Here is a 16,317-nt window from a genome sequence, read left to right as displayed (position 1 = left end):
CCAAATGTCGTCGAAATAAGCGAAAGGAAGATGGAGTAGCGTTTAATTTCTCACGAAAAGAAGAAAGCTAAAGACGTCAGTGATCTCTCGATTGTATTCGTGACGACGTGATGACAGCGTCTTCCAGCAGACGACGGTGACGACAACATCAAAGGGCTCGACGAGAATTAGTGTCCGAGCTAGGAGAAATCGAAGACTGGAGGGAGGAAGACGGGCAAGGACGAAGCGCACGGACGTGTGAGCAAGGACGGAAATAGAGTACGACGAACAGACAAGGACAAAGAGAGCTGAAGAGATAGACGGCAACCCTTGAGCTATTGATCAACGACCAGCTACCGACAACACGCCCTCTTAATTAAACCCTCTGGGAATCCGAGACTAACGACCCCATGCTTGTAAGTAGAAGAATGTTCGCGAATATCCTGTGAAACAGGACAAGGAAAAAGCCACTGTTGCGATCGTTTCAACTTTCGACGATTCCAACCCTCGGGCGGTGGATACCTCGATCTTCGTCAAGTCGAAAGAAACCATACGCTAAGGAAACATAGTGTACGGCAAAGATATTTTTTATCTGTGATTTCTCACTTTCGGAAGTTCTATGTATTAGTTTCAGACGAAGGGTTATGAATACTGTTATGAAATTTTCTGTGGAATTTTCAACTTGTACAAATCACCGGGAATCGGTTTGTGAAAGCATTTTGAACATTGCAGATATCTTTATGTCGATAAGTTTTTATCTTTGGAAGTCCTGTATTTTATTTCAAGATGAGGAAGATTATAAATTGAGAATGTACGATGATAGAGCGTTGAAGTTGAAAAAAATTGGATTTCGGTTAGATATTATAATCGTTGAGCTAAGAATTTCGAGCTAATCTAATCGATTCTCAGTGATTTTTTATCTTTGAAATGTTCTGTTTTATTTCAAGATTAGGTTGCCAGGTTCGAAATTTTTGATGTTGCGATTATTTGATGATTTCAGGATTAAATACCAGTACTGATACAACGAAGATAATACAAAAAGTCATTGGAAATATAGCTCAACAATTTTTAATATTCCTAAACACAAATATAACTCAAAACTTCCTTTGCCTGCCACTGTACATCGGATATTGCAACTGTCGAACGAAGAATTTCCGTTTATGAATAACATTCTCTTTGCTTCGTTGCTTTCTTCTCTTCAACACAGCTGTAGCTTGAACGAACTTCTTCCACTAAAAGAAGACGCAATGAAATTTTTTTAATAAATCTCCCGGCCAGTTTCGTCGGACGGCCAGGATAGTTTATAGTTTCAGGTTGTTGAAGAACGCGTCAGGTATCTCAGAACTCCGACTTCTTCATAATACATAAGTTCAAGGCGAGAGGAAATTAGCAAAGAGAGGGTACGACTTCTCTTTCGCTGGCGACTGAATTTAATATTAACGAGCGCATCGTACCGAATTAAAGGTGCCCGACCGCCTCCCGCTGCCCTTAATTATTCGAGTTGAACGTCTTCCGCCCCTTGGTACTCTCTAATTTCTATTTCTCCTACTAACTCCGTTTTCTCGTCCTTCTTGCACTCTGGCTGCGAAAGTTCCGACCCAGTTCTTCTCATTCGCCCGCGATAACTCCCGAAAGAGATTGCGGATTCCGAAGACGTTTGATTATCCGACGACAGACCGATTTGGTTAGGCATAATTCATTAAGTTGCTCAATCGATTGCAATCAGATATAATGCGTTAATATTTTATGCTCACGCTATAATTGATAACGTGAAACTTTCTCTCTGATCATTGATATCGTTGATTTTATTCGATATAAAGTCTGTAGGGTATTTTATTTGAATTTTCAATTTATGAGCGTCTTTACGAATAGTTTGATTGAAGTACTTTTTAGGATAATCCATTATTTATATATTTGATTTGTATGAATCACTTCCATTTGAATCTTGACGATAAAATATCTTTCTCCCATAAGTAGCTTTTAACCGATCGAGAGTTTATCTTTGAGTTTTCAAATATCTGAATTTGATAGCATAAAATTTGCAAATAACCTAAAATTAATTTTGCACAAGCTGAACCTTGAATGTTCCTTGATAATTTGATTTTATCTTGAGTAAACCGTGTCCTATCTGAAGAAATACCTCAAATTTACCTTAGATAAGCTTTAAACATCGTATATACACATCTGATACGTTTTTCTAACGCTTTCCAATGACTTTGAACCTCCTGGAAATAGCTTCCAGTTGATTTAGATCGTGAAATGGGTCCAACATGATCTGTAGCTTTTAACGCTCTTAACATGACCTTATACAATCTTCATAAAACCTTCGAGTAATCTCAAATAATCTTGGAAACAAAATACCAAGAGCGTCTTAAGGTCTTTTGCAGAAGGAAACGGAAGTAAGGAGGCTGCTAGCTGAAAACGGCGCGAGATTCAAAAGAGAGACAGAACGTTGCAACGTCTTGCAAGAAGAGGGTAAGCATGGAGGCAAGGAAGGCAGCTCGAAGGCTTCGTTCGTCGAGTAATTAGCGACGCTGGCAGGGGTAACGGTTTATTAGCGCGGAAAGCGACGAACACTGTGCTCGGGTAAATATTCTCGCGCGGCTACGGAGGATGAGAACAGGTCTGAATTTCCGTCAGCTATCGCCCACGAGAAACGCTAGATCCTCGTCGTGTCGTGGGTTTCAGTACCCGTTATCCGTAGCAGTGGGCAATTATGAATTCAAGATGCTCGAATAAAGAATTAAGACGTCAACCGTGAAACGATTTTTCGACCTTTACTTTTTCAAGCTTCTTCTCCTATCGTTGAGGAAATACCAAATGTTTAAGATGTTCTTATCGATCAATAGTTAATTGGATTTAAAAAGAGGAAATAGCAGAGTACGTGGTGAAGACTGATCGGATTATTGGGTCGATCTCGACTGTATTCTTCAAGCGTCTGGCCGTAAACTCTTCCTGTTTATTCTGTTGGTACTTCGATGAGAAACTGTAACTAGAAGGTTTGCGAGGACTTAAGGAATTAGTTCTGATTAAATTATTTGTGACACCATAACGATCAAAAGAATTACTTGCAACGATCTGTGAGAAATCTTAAATGAGATAAAAACATGTTTAATTATTCGTATCATATTTTAAACGAAACTATTAATCGTAAATGAAGCGTTCTTTATTTCGTGTGTCTAGCGTGTCAACTTTCTAGCACGGGAGGAGATTTTATCAAAGTATTTTAAGTATATATTACGATATGGATTAAAACGTTATCACGAGAAACGTAGCGTAGATCCCTTCCTGTCCGTGGACACGACGTAATTCATTTTTTTTTTTTTTTTCTCGCACCGGTATGAAATTATTACGCGTTCCAGGAGGTCTGATATGCAAGTAAGATGAATCATGCAATTACCGGCCTCTTTGTTCGGACCAACGGCTCGCAGTGAGATATCCTATTATGCAGATGTGGCAAGAACCGCCGTTTAAAGGAGACTACAAGGCACTTGTTGCCCGTGAAATTTTTCCTAGCTAAGTGACACTTAGAAAACCCGTGGAAAGCTCATCCTTCCAATGAACTGACTGTTTCACCAGAAACTTTGACACCGTAACTCGTGGGCTTATGAATAATGAAAACGACGTTTAATATCAGTTTCTTCAGAGATATACGCGTAATTGTTACTAACCAAAGTTGTACTCCTTTCGTTCAAAACGTGCTGAAGTTCAATATTCACTGTATTATGCAACAACTGATCATCAAAGTAAATTCTTTGAATGTAACGAGGATTTCTTCTATGAAGAATAACTAAACTACCGATACTCTGTCTTCTCTTCGCACCTAAACCAAGACTTACGACGAAAGAAGGAAGTTTGGCGAGACATTACAAGCTCAATTTCGAGCGAAACTTTTCGTCGTTCCAGCGACGCTTTAACACCATTATTACCGTCTTCCTCCGATTCTAGCAGCAATAACTGTCCGCTTCTGTTTCGATCTTTGTCCCCGGCTGGCAGCGCGAGAAAGCACGATCCTCACCCTCTTGTTACACTTCAGACATTCATACCGTAAGTTTCGAAAACCCGTCCTCGATCTCGTATGCTCGAGGGTTCAGTAAACAGTCCCGAGCAGCTCGATGGAAACGAAACTGTCCAGCGCTGAGGGGCTGCGGCCAGAGAGAGGATCAAGGAGTTATCGTGACGGACAACACGGAAAGGATAACACGAGGGAGTAAATTAACAAAGCCCTACGGAAAAGGGATCAAAGAGGGAACATGGAGAAAATGTTTGCGGGTCCAGCAACGACATCAACGTTTCTTTGTTCGTGAACCGTGCGAGGAATTTCGAATGCGTTTAAGTAGCTGTACATGTGGCTTCCGAGATCTGTGGATGATTTATATAAAAGAATAAGTTGTTTAGGTATCGTCGTAGAAATTACAATTAGGTAAATTTGTTTCTTAATATAATGTGTCTTTGTATCGTGAAATTTATAATCTAATTTCTTTTATATATTTTGAAGTTTGTAATAGGATTTGTTTCTATGCTTTCAAGCTTGCAATCTGATCTGTTTCTACGTTTCGAAATTCGCGATACGTACAATTTGTTTCTATCGAACGCAATTTCTTTGCGAGGATAACTAAACCTAATGTTAAACAAGTATATTATTAATATTAACTTCGGTGCTTTTTTTAAAGGTGGTCCTAATTTTACTTCATCGTGAAACATGAAAAAAATACATATATCTATAAAAAATAATTTTTTGCTACAACAAGAATTCGACCTTAAGCAATTAAAATTTAGTAATGAGACAATGACGTTACTCATTGATTATTGCAAATATTCCTGCTGATTTAAGATCAGAATATTAGGAATGATCAATATTTGTGAAATAGATGTAGACAATTGAGAACTGTGAAAAATTTATCAACATAAAACTGGTTCGTACTTGAAGATTATAAATTATAGATGCATTTGTTGGTGAAAGTATTTCATTTCTGGTATTATAATAAAAATTGCAAGAGCGCTAGGAACGTTTTAAATCCATTCCCACGCCGTAAAGATGCCATTTCCTACGTTCCTCGCGAGTAATTCTAAATATACACTTAATCCACGCGGGAAGATATTCCCGAAGAAAAAGCATTGAAACGAGGGAAGCTGTCGCAACGTGGAGCGTCGTGAAAGAACGCGCGCATCCGCACGCGAGATATTTAACCGCGTGTAACGCGGTAAATACTCGGATAGAGAAGTTTTAAGTGGTCGGACTAACCTTTTCACCCCATCGCGACGCTCGGCTCTCGCTTCCTCTGTGGAGTCCTCAGGCCATGCAGTCTGCAACAGAGAACAGGAGGAAAAAACGATCAGCGAGGTGATTCGCGCGTGTCACTTTGAAAAAAGAAAAAAACGCGTAGCCGTTTAAAAAAATCCGGCTGATGTGGAAAAAGTGTTGCTCGAGGAATTAAACGAGGAATTGCTTCGAAATTAAAAGGAAAGGGGATGCTCCAATGAAAATTACGTACGTTCCGACCGCGAAAGAATAAATTTCATAAAAGTCCATTTCCTCTGTAACCGCGGCTATGATCGAAGAACTAATGTCGGTAACTTCGGATGAATTTTACATGAATCTCTTCGATCTCCTGAGGGAGGGCCAAGTTAATAGCCCGGTGAAAAGAACTTTGCGTCGTGACCGGTTCGTTGAGAGAAACTCCAAGGTACAGGCCTGTGCAGAAGTGTTAGGACATTTAGGAACAAACAAGGTAAACTTGACAGTTAGTCAGTGAGAAATTATTAAACCTTCTTTGAAGCATTAAGAACTTGCATAGCTATTCCATATTGTAATAGGAATCTCAAAAGTCAAACTGATCAATTCCACGTTTTGTAAATTTTTTCAGATGCGACATTAACGTTGATCTTCTTAAAAAAGTAATCGAATTACTTGTAAAGGTTTATTTGTAAATGTTCGCGAATTCCGAAGTAAATCTTGAAAGATATCTGTGACATCCTCGCGTTTCTCTATTTTTGAATACACAGAGTTGATTAGTTTAATGGCTCCATTCATCGTCCCAGTCAATTTTCATATTCGTATTATTCAAAGCTTTCGACGATATTTATATTAGGTATTCCATCAAATCATAATTCATAATGATTCATGATTTGTACAATTTTACTAATAATGGTAGTAGTTCACCTATACAAGAGAACCCAGATAACCCAATACTTATGAACGAGAGTGTACAGCAAGAAAACCAGCAATTCGGTTCTTTTGATTCGTTCTCGGCCCTTTTATCATTGTCCCTCGTGCTACGATTTTATTTCGTGTCTTCCGAACCTAACCAAATGGCGAGGGTAAGCGACGAAGCCCTTACTTAATCCTTCTGACACCATCGACGCTCCCTGTACGTTCAATGCCGCGACGAAGCGAGCAAATAAAAGGATTTCCAAGTTGCCACCAGGTAAAAGTTCGAGGGTTGTTCGTTGGCCTTGCTTCGGGTCAGTCTAACCCTCGTTTCCGTTCGTTCCTCTCCATCACCCCTCTGTATCTCGTCGACTCGATAAAAGAATGGTAAATTCCAATCTCCAACCCTGTCGCCCAGATATCGATCTGACCTGGCTTCGTTATCGTTCGCGTTTATACGCGAGTCGCGATAAGAGAAAAGGAATAACAAGGTGACGCGCTTTGTAGTGGCAATGTCGAGCTTTCGTTTTACAGTTCCATTGCGTTTCGTGTTTATTTCTGGAACGACCTTTTTTCCCTGCATCTGCCATTGCGCCGACAAAGGGAACGTTCGTTTTGTAGCCTGGCTCTCTCGCTGCTGGCCAACGTATACTTTTCGCGTGCGTCAGGAGTTTCGCTCGAATGAAAGTGGCTTTGTAGAGCGTACCGGTCTAACGATTTCATCATTTGCAGAATTTTTGGAAGTGCTGGTCTGCAAAACTAGAAGTCGCTTTTGGAAGAAAGACTGGTACTTTGGAAAATTGAAGTTTCCACGGTATGCACTACACGAACTTAAATTATTATTTCGGTCAATTTACAGTCGCGCTTGATACCATAAAGATGGAAACTGTTGCTCCTACCAAAACTCAGAAGTATTTTTGGCAGATATAAAAAGATGACCATCCAACGAAACTCTTACGTTTCTCTGATTTGCCCACCCTAAACAAACTATTATTTTTAACATTTCTATCAGAATCTAACTACGTGTACCAATTTAGAACAGATCACGATCCAACTATCTGTTTCTTGTCTCAATAGCATAAGAGAAACTTCGGTGTTTAGCCAAGCGTTTAGTTTAGCCAGTTTAGCCAAAGTGAAGCCTCTAACGTACACGAGGTCGATCTCCGCTATTCTATCACTCTATTCACAATCCCATATAGTATCTTCGATTCTTCTCTTCATTAATCTAATTAGTTACGACCGTGAAAGTTTCACATTACGATTGAGAGTCGAAGATACCTTACAAGTCCTTTATCTTTTAATCTTTCAATCCTATTTCCTCCCAGACAATGTTGCTGAATCAAACAGTACAGCCTCTTAAAATTCATCATTGAATTACGGTAAATGCATATAAGAATTCGATCGTCTACCTTCGCCATGCAAATCAGAAGGAAATATTTAATAGGGATAGACCTGCATGCACGATCAACGACGTCGTCTGAAACCGTTCTGGGTCGTTTTGTAGAAAGCCAGCCGCTCGAAAGGGACGTTTCCGGCTGGTGATTCTGGGAACGCGCTGTTAAATTTTAATTACACAGTTTCGAGGGAAACGCGGCAGAGACTGGCCACCATTCACCAGGAATAAAATGCGAAAGAGGGAAAAATGGCGGGCCATAGGAGGAAGAAGGCGTAGAAACGAAGAAACGACAGCTTTCCAGCTTGCGAATTTCGAAGGTTAACACCGAAAGTTCACGAGGCCCGTTGTCGTTTGGAACTTTGTTCAAAGTTGTCGCATGAATTCGACCGGTTCAATTTCGACAGTCGGTCCGACAAGAGCCTACTCCTTAATATTGCACGACCTGCAGAACCGTTTGCCCCGAATATCGAACCACGCGACTTCGTTTCCGCCACTCTATATACAGCTCCAACAATTTATGTCTGTTTTATTGGTATTTCACTGTGCCTGGTAATTTAAACGATTCACATGGATGGTGAAATGTTCCGCCGTGAATCAACGACGAGTACTTGTTGCTTGGAACGAACGACTCGAGATTAACGGGGGAAATTAAAACGGATGACGACTGCGTCGTCAACAGCGAAGTCAAATTTACCGAGCGACTTCAATTTTGGCAGGCACGTCAAGAGCAGTCGTAGATTCGCACTGCAGTTCGCCGAGGAACTTCAATCTTGGGAAATTTGTCACAAACGACGTTAGCGGTCTGGAAAGCTTTCAACGACTTTTGTTGTTTGATGTAATAATAGAACTACTTAATATTATTGATTGCGGAAATATACGCGCGTTTTTGGTAAATACAAATATCGACTATTGCGATTATACAAAGTATTTGAAATTTCCGAAAGAAAGAAACTCAATCTAGAAGTGAAAATGACGGATAAATGTTTTATAATGTTTGGCTGTGTAAACGCTTTGCTACAAAGTTGTTAACAAATATTGACCATAGATTGAATGGTTCGTATAAAACGCGTAATATGTGATATTTATGGAAGGATTTACAAATGTTCATATACTTTCGTGTGTGTATAAGTCATCATAAATACACATCATAAATCTGTAGATTACTGTTAAAAGCTGAGAAATAAAAACGGGAGAAAGCACATGGTTTAAAGTCGAATGAATTACCCGAATTACCTTGAATAACGTGTTACAACACAGCGAGTGGACAGATCGATTTTCCATCGTGCGAGGAAAAAGAATCAGCCAGTGGCTCTCTTTTAAACATTTAATTGCGGAAAACACAAGCGAAATTAACAATTACGGGAAGCAAGGTGCGAAAGTAATTGGATGCATATTGCATCGTTAGCACGTACCGGTGTCTCGTTAAAATTAACGAAAGAAAGACAAGGAAAAGGAGGAAAAATGGAAGAGCGCGAGAGGAGTAAAATAAACCGTGGTAGCCAACGATTTTGCCCGAGAATAAAAAATTGCTCTGACCGTATCACGACGCGAATACAATTAAATAAGTACCATTACACTGGAAAGCATAACCCTTGACACAGCAGCGTGCCGATAATTTAGCTAATTGCGTGTCGATTGAGAAAATAATTTCCGACGATTACGATGCATCGCGATTAATAAATAGCTCTCAACTGGCCTTCGTGATACTCGTAGATGCTTGAAAATCAGACAAAGAAAGTTGCATATGACGCACTGAATTCTTTACCTAACTTCTTCGTTGAACAGAGTTAAAGTTCACGAAGAATAGCGTTCATAATTTGAAAAAATTTGTAACATTTTATAATTAAATTTTTGATAGTAAAAATTACATGCCTATTTAGGTATAGTATATTATAATTCTTCAGTTTAGATAATTTAGGTGTTATAAATTACATATAAATGAATGAGTGTAGAAGCTTCTTAATCTATCATGTCCTGAAAATATAGTAATTTAGTATAGTACTTTAATAAAATATTTCTACAGAATAAAAATGTTTGTAACTCCGATATTAATTTAGATATAGATAACTAAAAGGCATTTGTGCTTAGCACATGTCTTAAAACATAGACGAAACTACCAGTAAAAATTAAAAATCATATAATACAGACCGCGAAGAGATAAATCCTTATTTTACGTTTAAACAAAGATTTCACCTTTTAAAATAAAGTTATATTTTCTTCAAAATTTGAAAAACCACATCTAACCTGTCAACCAAACCACTAAATAAACTAACGCTAAACCACGAAATACGCTTCTATTCCACAGAGAATTCGATTCAAACTCCGTGTAGTTCACGTAGATTTCAGAGATTCACGAATCCTCAAACAACGCATCAACAACCGTGCCGAATCCACCTTATCCCTCCGCTTAATCACTGGAGAACGACTCGTACATCAACTTCATAATCCTGGGCAAACATATCCGAGAATCATGGGTGTAAATCGAGCAAAAGGGACCGGAAACATCCTTCGTGGCCGGAATGGGGAAAAAACTCAGTATAACGGGTGGTGTTAGACGAACGTTATTCACGGGCGAACTAATCCAGAGAAACGGGGCCACTGGTCGATACCTCGATATTTAGAGTTATTGCTCGATCGTGGGGAATTTCCGTTCCGTGCTCGTAATCGATGTAACGCCCGCCGCTTTATTGCCACGTTCCACTAGCCGTCGCCTCGTTGTGTACACATCCTGACGTCTTTGTTTTACCATGGCAAACAACACGTGAGAATATAGAACGAACGTTTAGCACCGGCTCATAATTACTGTCATTACGCTCCCAGTCTACAACGTCTTCGAATATGAAGGAGGACGTATTCAGAATGTCAGGACGGATGTTCGCGTGGACGAGACACGTGATTTGGGAAATTCGTGATGATAGGAGAAATTGAGGTTACAAGACGGATCTGGAGCATTGATTCGCTTCACTGCATTGTGCGCTACTGCATACACTTTCCTAACTGTATTTCTAAATTTTGTTCCGTCATCCTCTTGAAAGTTTGTATTTCAGACGGCAGTTTCGCGTAAGACAAAATTTGGGGTTAGTAGTTTCGCGATTAGTGGATAAAATATTTAGAAATATTTCAATGTTCCAAGTAATTGATACTATAACTCCGACTAAAGCGTGAAACTGATACCAGAGAATGGGAAACTACATAACGCAGGATGTAAATCTATAAAATTCCTGTGAAAAATTACAATTTCATCGTTTTGATGTTTATAGTATTATATGATCTAGATAAGCTGGCAGTAACAATTTTGGAAACATATTTGACAATTTTAAGATACAGATGCAATTCTAAAGAATCGAATTATAAGAGATATAAATTCCGAATTTCCCATTCAAGATAACTCTCGTTACTCAGACATTCTTGAAGAATCTATAGAGCTACCTCATATATCTTGGATATACGTCAGGAGCAATTGTGATTTTTGAGTGGCTTTACATATTGCACGTCGAATAAAATCCTAGCAATATGTCTTCAAATCCTTATCGAATGTTCCGACTTCAGCGAATTTGCAATACCAGGAAATACTTGCAATACGTGCTAACGTTTACGATTACGAATCCGAATCAGTTCCAAGTATATCCACGTTGAAAACAGGACCCTTTATACTTTAAATCCAGCATATAAGAAACTCATCGACGAAGAAGTGAAGTTAATCGATCGATAAACGAACACGAAAGAAATGTAGAATTTTCTACGCAATTGCAAAGTCATCTTTTAGTTAAATACGGCGAGGAGAACAAGCTATGAGAAAGGTGGATGGTGGTTAGTTTAAAGGGAAACCAATAACGCAAAAGCCCCCGTTCTGCTGAAAATCAAAAGAGATTCCGGCCAGTGTCATGGGCAGCGGAAATTGAGAAAAAATATCTGGCCATTGCGAGCTTCGAGTTCGTTTCGCTTCCGTTATTTCCGTCGCATGGACGAGAGGAGAGCAACTAAAGGAAGGGAAGGATAGAAGGAAAAAGAGAGAGAGATAGAACAGACGAACAGGCGCGAGTGTGGCTCGTAGCCTGCGGTAATAGGGTTGGCCACTCGGTATTACGAATGTAATTTATTTTACTTCACCTGCGATCCTTATCACGACGTCCGGCTTATTTAAACGACTGAACGACCAATAAAAAGAAAAGAAAGAAATCGTGGGAGTCGGCTAGCCTGTTCGGATCACGTTTCGTCGATTGAAACCCCTGTAGAAAGGGCTGGTTGCTTTCTCAGCTCGAATCTACGGCTACACACAGTCCCCATACCGTGTATTTCGACCATTGTTTGCTGAACGCACGCGACCACCGAATGTCAACCGATTGAACGGGTTTCACGTGATCGCAGCCAGAGACTATATTCCCGGTGATCGTCGTCTAATTATAGCTTGGATGGGTCTAATCGTAATAACGTCACGATTAGTCACGACCGCTGCTCTATTCCGGCTCAACGATAATCATCGTCCCTTCAACCGTCGTCCAATTATTGTGAGTACGCCATCGTTATGGTCGTCCATGTCTACTTATCAACGAGTTATACGTCTTACGCGTGTCTTGTAATTGTCATACGATGATCGATCGATGGCTACGACAGAGTATCTCGTATTTCTTTACGAGTTTCTCGGTTAATATATTGTGAGGCGATAACGAAATGTCATTGCTATTTGTATTTCATCGATATAAAGATGCGTAATTGGAAACTATTATTTCAAAGCAGAATTCTTTTATTACTAACAATTCGTAATTAATCTCAAAGTATTTAATGGGCGAAATAAACGGCCACTGTGTATAGCTGACAATAAAATCCTGACCCGTAGTTTGTTAAATGATCTAACCTTTTATAACCAAAAGTTTTATCTGAATCTATAGCTTCTTACTGCAATCCGAAGTCCAGGAATAACAAAATTATAAACAAATTACTTAATCCTGGAATAATAACACATTGATAATAACGCAATAATTTGTAATTTTTAGAAACTAGCTATACTACCGCCCCAACACGTTCCTAAGAAAGTTGTCTGAGTAATTTCAATCTCTACTACTGAAACTGGGTAAAGTGGTGTCTGACCAGTACCGCGGTCTTTCTACTCCAGCGTCAAAGAATGATTTATAGCAAAGGCTAGTGGTACACTCGTTAATCACTCTGCTCTACGCGGACGATTAATTTCCATGGACCTGTACTCAAAAGGAACTGTCTTCGAGAGTCGAGAAGGAAATTGTTCGCTCTTTAGCGCGAGCCAAGGAAGCATTATGGTAATAGGTCAGATAAAGACATCGAGCAAACGCATGGAAGGATGAAGGATGCATCGCGTGACCGCGTTGCACACGTGTCCTACGATCGTGTCGCGTAACGAGTCTCCCTCGTGTTCTTTTTTTATGGCCGTCTAGTCTGTCGCGTGAAAAGCGCGTACAAAGGGCCCGGTAGACGATACACGCTGTGCAAACACTGGCGAACAAGGGAGACCGTTTCCAGTACCTTTCTAATGATCGATGCGCGCCGCGAACGTTACGTTGACACCTCTCGGAGTTCTTTCAGGAAAGAATCATTATGCCGTGCAACTGTGATGCAACAAAAGGAGTGTCATGCTTGCAAAGGAACACGAGGATACCAGATGGAAGGAAAAGGTGCGCGAACACATCGGAGATTAAACCGTGATACAGAAAGCGCCAAGCAGCTGATAATGCGAGAATCGTTATAAACAGATCAAGTTACATTTATTAGAATTAGTCGGTGAACGGGCTTTGCGACACGGTTAGAGACGATAGCTATTGTGGAGTATCGATTCAACATTTCTGCCATCCCTTGTTACACGGGCAGATATAACTACTAGGATATCTGATATTTAATATAAACTGAATTTTTATATTTCGTTGCTTTTATTTTATCATAAATCTATTATTTTATTCGCCACATATGCGTCTTGTCGTTTAAAATACTAAATAAAGCTTGTCGATCTTTTACGCAATGAGTATATATTCTAATAACTATGGCCTCAAGAGTATACTAGAAATTGTGTCTTCAATTATTAATAAACATTTCACGTAGACTCTACAATAAGACAATCGTCTACGTAATTCCATGAGATTATATAAAAAGTATCGTTCATCGTCCACTTGACATCGAACAAGAAAGAAGAAAAAACACGGTCGGGTAATCGCGTTAAAGGAGTGGTAGAAAAGTAAAGATTTTGAAGGAACGTAAGCCCGCATCAGTGGCAGACTTCGAGCAAGGCGAAACGGGCCAATTTTTCAAAGCGCGGGCGATCAGCATCGAATCTCGTTCCCGGTGCACGTTGACCAAGTATCCGACGGTCGGGAGAAAATTCCTATTTACCGGCAAACAGCCAATAGCAAAGGCCAATATTAGCACGCAGCAAATATCGCCGGCACTCCTAGCCGCTGCCCCCGTGAAAAGTCTTGATACGTGGACGACCCGCTTCCTACCTATCATTTGACTAGCGGGCTACGCGACTGGAAAATTTCTCGTTTACAGGCTACCGATATGGTATCGGCATCGGTACATCGGACATCGAATCGAAACAGCGGCGAACTCTATACTTCGCCGAGCAACTGATCAAACAAGACACTTTGTATTCGTATTTACTCGTTCAGTTATTCAGGTCTCATTGCAATGGAAGTCGAAGATAGGGGAGGTGAAATGTGATAAATGTTTGTTAATTAAAAATTGTAATGGATATTGGAATTAAATTTTGAGATTTAAGATAGACGACAGATAGACTTACGTGAATTTAAGGCGGTTGATTATCTAATAGAATGACAGATTAGCGTAGGTATATTCACAGCTAGTGTCTATCTAACTGCACCAAAGCAAACAATGATCGATTGTCAATGCATCGGTGCTACTTGCTATGCACTTAATATGAATGCGTTGTGTAACTGATAATATGTAACACGTACATGATCGTCACTTAATCAACTAGAACTACCAAATGCGACGAAATAACCGACTTTAGATTTTTCATTGACGAGTGACCTATATATTTAATTTATATTTAGTGATTAAATTTATTTGTACACTTGTTAATTCACTAATCATAATACAGTCTGATATCGTTCGTGCATTTTATTATTGAACTCGTTTGAAGATTCTAAGTCCACGGTCAGTTTAAGTAGTAACGGTCGATAATGATCAGACACCGCTAACGTCTCTACTTGGTGAGCGCGACGAAAACCGCTGATACGGCGCAGTAACTAAAGACATCTGCGAACAGCGGATAACGTAAATCATAAGAGGGTAACCGGTACGCAGGATATACCTGACGGGGCGTGTCGACGAGATAAAGCAGCTGGATGAATTCATCGCCCATTGACACGAGAATGGTCTTACTTACCTTACGGCGGCGTGAACGCGACACAAGGCAGATTACATCTATCCCAAGGGTATTCGACGAAATACCAACCATGAGCTAGCCAACCAATGACACCCGTCCACCTCCACTTCATTACGATTCGTCGAAGAAAAGCGCTTTAGCCGCTAGGCCAAGCGTTTCATTTCTTCCTCCGTGCCACGATTTCCCCATTTTACACGCCAGACAACGTGCGTGTCCGTAGTGGGTGTACGACTGCTTTATGACGAGCCTCCAGTCATGCAACCGAGATTATCTGCCAACCGCGCAGAGCAATAGCTCAACGGAGGCGTTCGACGAGGCTGCAGGGAGAAATGGCTCTGATAACATTCAGAACCGCGGCGAGATAACGTAATGTTGGTAATGGGTCGTTGGATCGGGGCTAACAGCCCGTAAGAAACGACGCGATCGAGGACAACATTTGGCTGTTTCTCGTTGTCGCCATTTCGATTTGCTCGAATAGCGTCACTGTGAGAGTAAACACGGATAAAATAGATCCAGCAGCCAATACGAGTTTCTATTTCGTGTGCAAGAATTGTAGATGAAATTGGTTATCTAACGTGGTTTCATTGAAAAATTGGCGACTCAACGGAAGATCAGACCACCATGTAATGGTAGCAGCAATTGAAATTACAAGTAAATGTAGGAATAAATACAAGGCAGAATATTTTATAACTACAGATGAGAAGTACAGATTATATATTTTTGTAATACTTTCCTGTTCATCTCTCTGTATTGTAGATTGAATGATCAAACGATCAAATATTGATTGGAATGGTAATTCTGATCTTTTTCTCCACATGTCCCTACGTTTTATCTTTACTTGTCGTGATTTCTAATGAAACTATTAATTACGAAAACAGTTGATTTTTCCATGTTTGTTCTGATAATATTAATCGAATCGAGTCTATCGAAATTCAGATTAGGAAGTAAGCAAATTTTATCATATAACATCACGTGAAATAAAAAGTTACATTCGGAAGACTTTGAAATTTTGTCGACAGTATAGCAAGTACTTGCTCGATGTTCAAGCTTCAAGTATCTTACGAACGAACGACTAAATCTTATTGCACGCACTAATTCAAACAGGAGATCGCAATTTCGATGGAATAATGGGATGTAAGTAACGAGATCGTAGGTAAGATACTTAACGATTGCATGCGTGACTGTATCGACGACGATGTGCCTCCATTTTTCAGTCACGTCGGCGCGTTACATTATCTAAATAGACGATGAGCAGTCACGCGATAGTAATTCTCGCATAGAGTAGTTCCCACCGCAAGAAGTTCGTATTTCATTATATTTCAATGGGATCGATTGCTTCGTCGTACGTTGAAACGCGTAAAACCGTAAAAATCAGTCAAAATATCAAGATCCAAGATAGCTAGGATTTAACGAGACATA

At 39.9% G+C, this 16,317-nt stretch overlaps 1 long non-coding RNA gene across 1 annotated transcript in view; it reads right to left on the bottom strand.

The window, feature by feature from the left end:
* Window positions 1-5,223: 5,223 nt before the first annotated feature.
* LOC132909389 (uncharacterized) overlaps window positions 5,224-16,317 on the bottom strand; it is a 33,756-nt gene continuing 22,662 nt past the window's right edge. The window contains exon 2 of the long non-coding RNA XR_009658530.1: window positions 5,224-5,286. This is a non-coding gene — a long non-coding RNA (uncharacterized LOC132909389). The remainder of the gene's footprint in view (window positions 5,287-16,317) is intronic.

This window comes from Bombus pascuorum, chromosome 7, assembly GCF_905332965.1.
Source record: "Bombus pascuorum chromosome 7, iyBomPasc1.1, whole genome shotgun sequence".
NCBI classification, from domain to species: domain Eukaryota; kingdom Metazoa; phylum Arthropoda; class Insecta; order Hymenoptera; family Apidae; genus Bombus; species Bombus pascuorum.
This window is presented reverse-complemented; position numbering and strand designations above follow the sequence as displayed.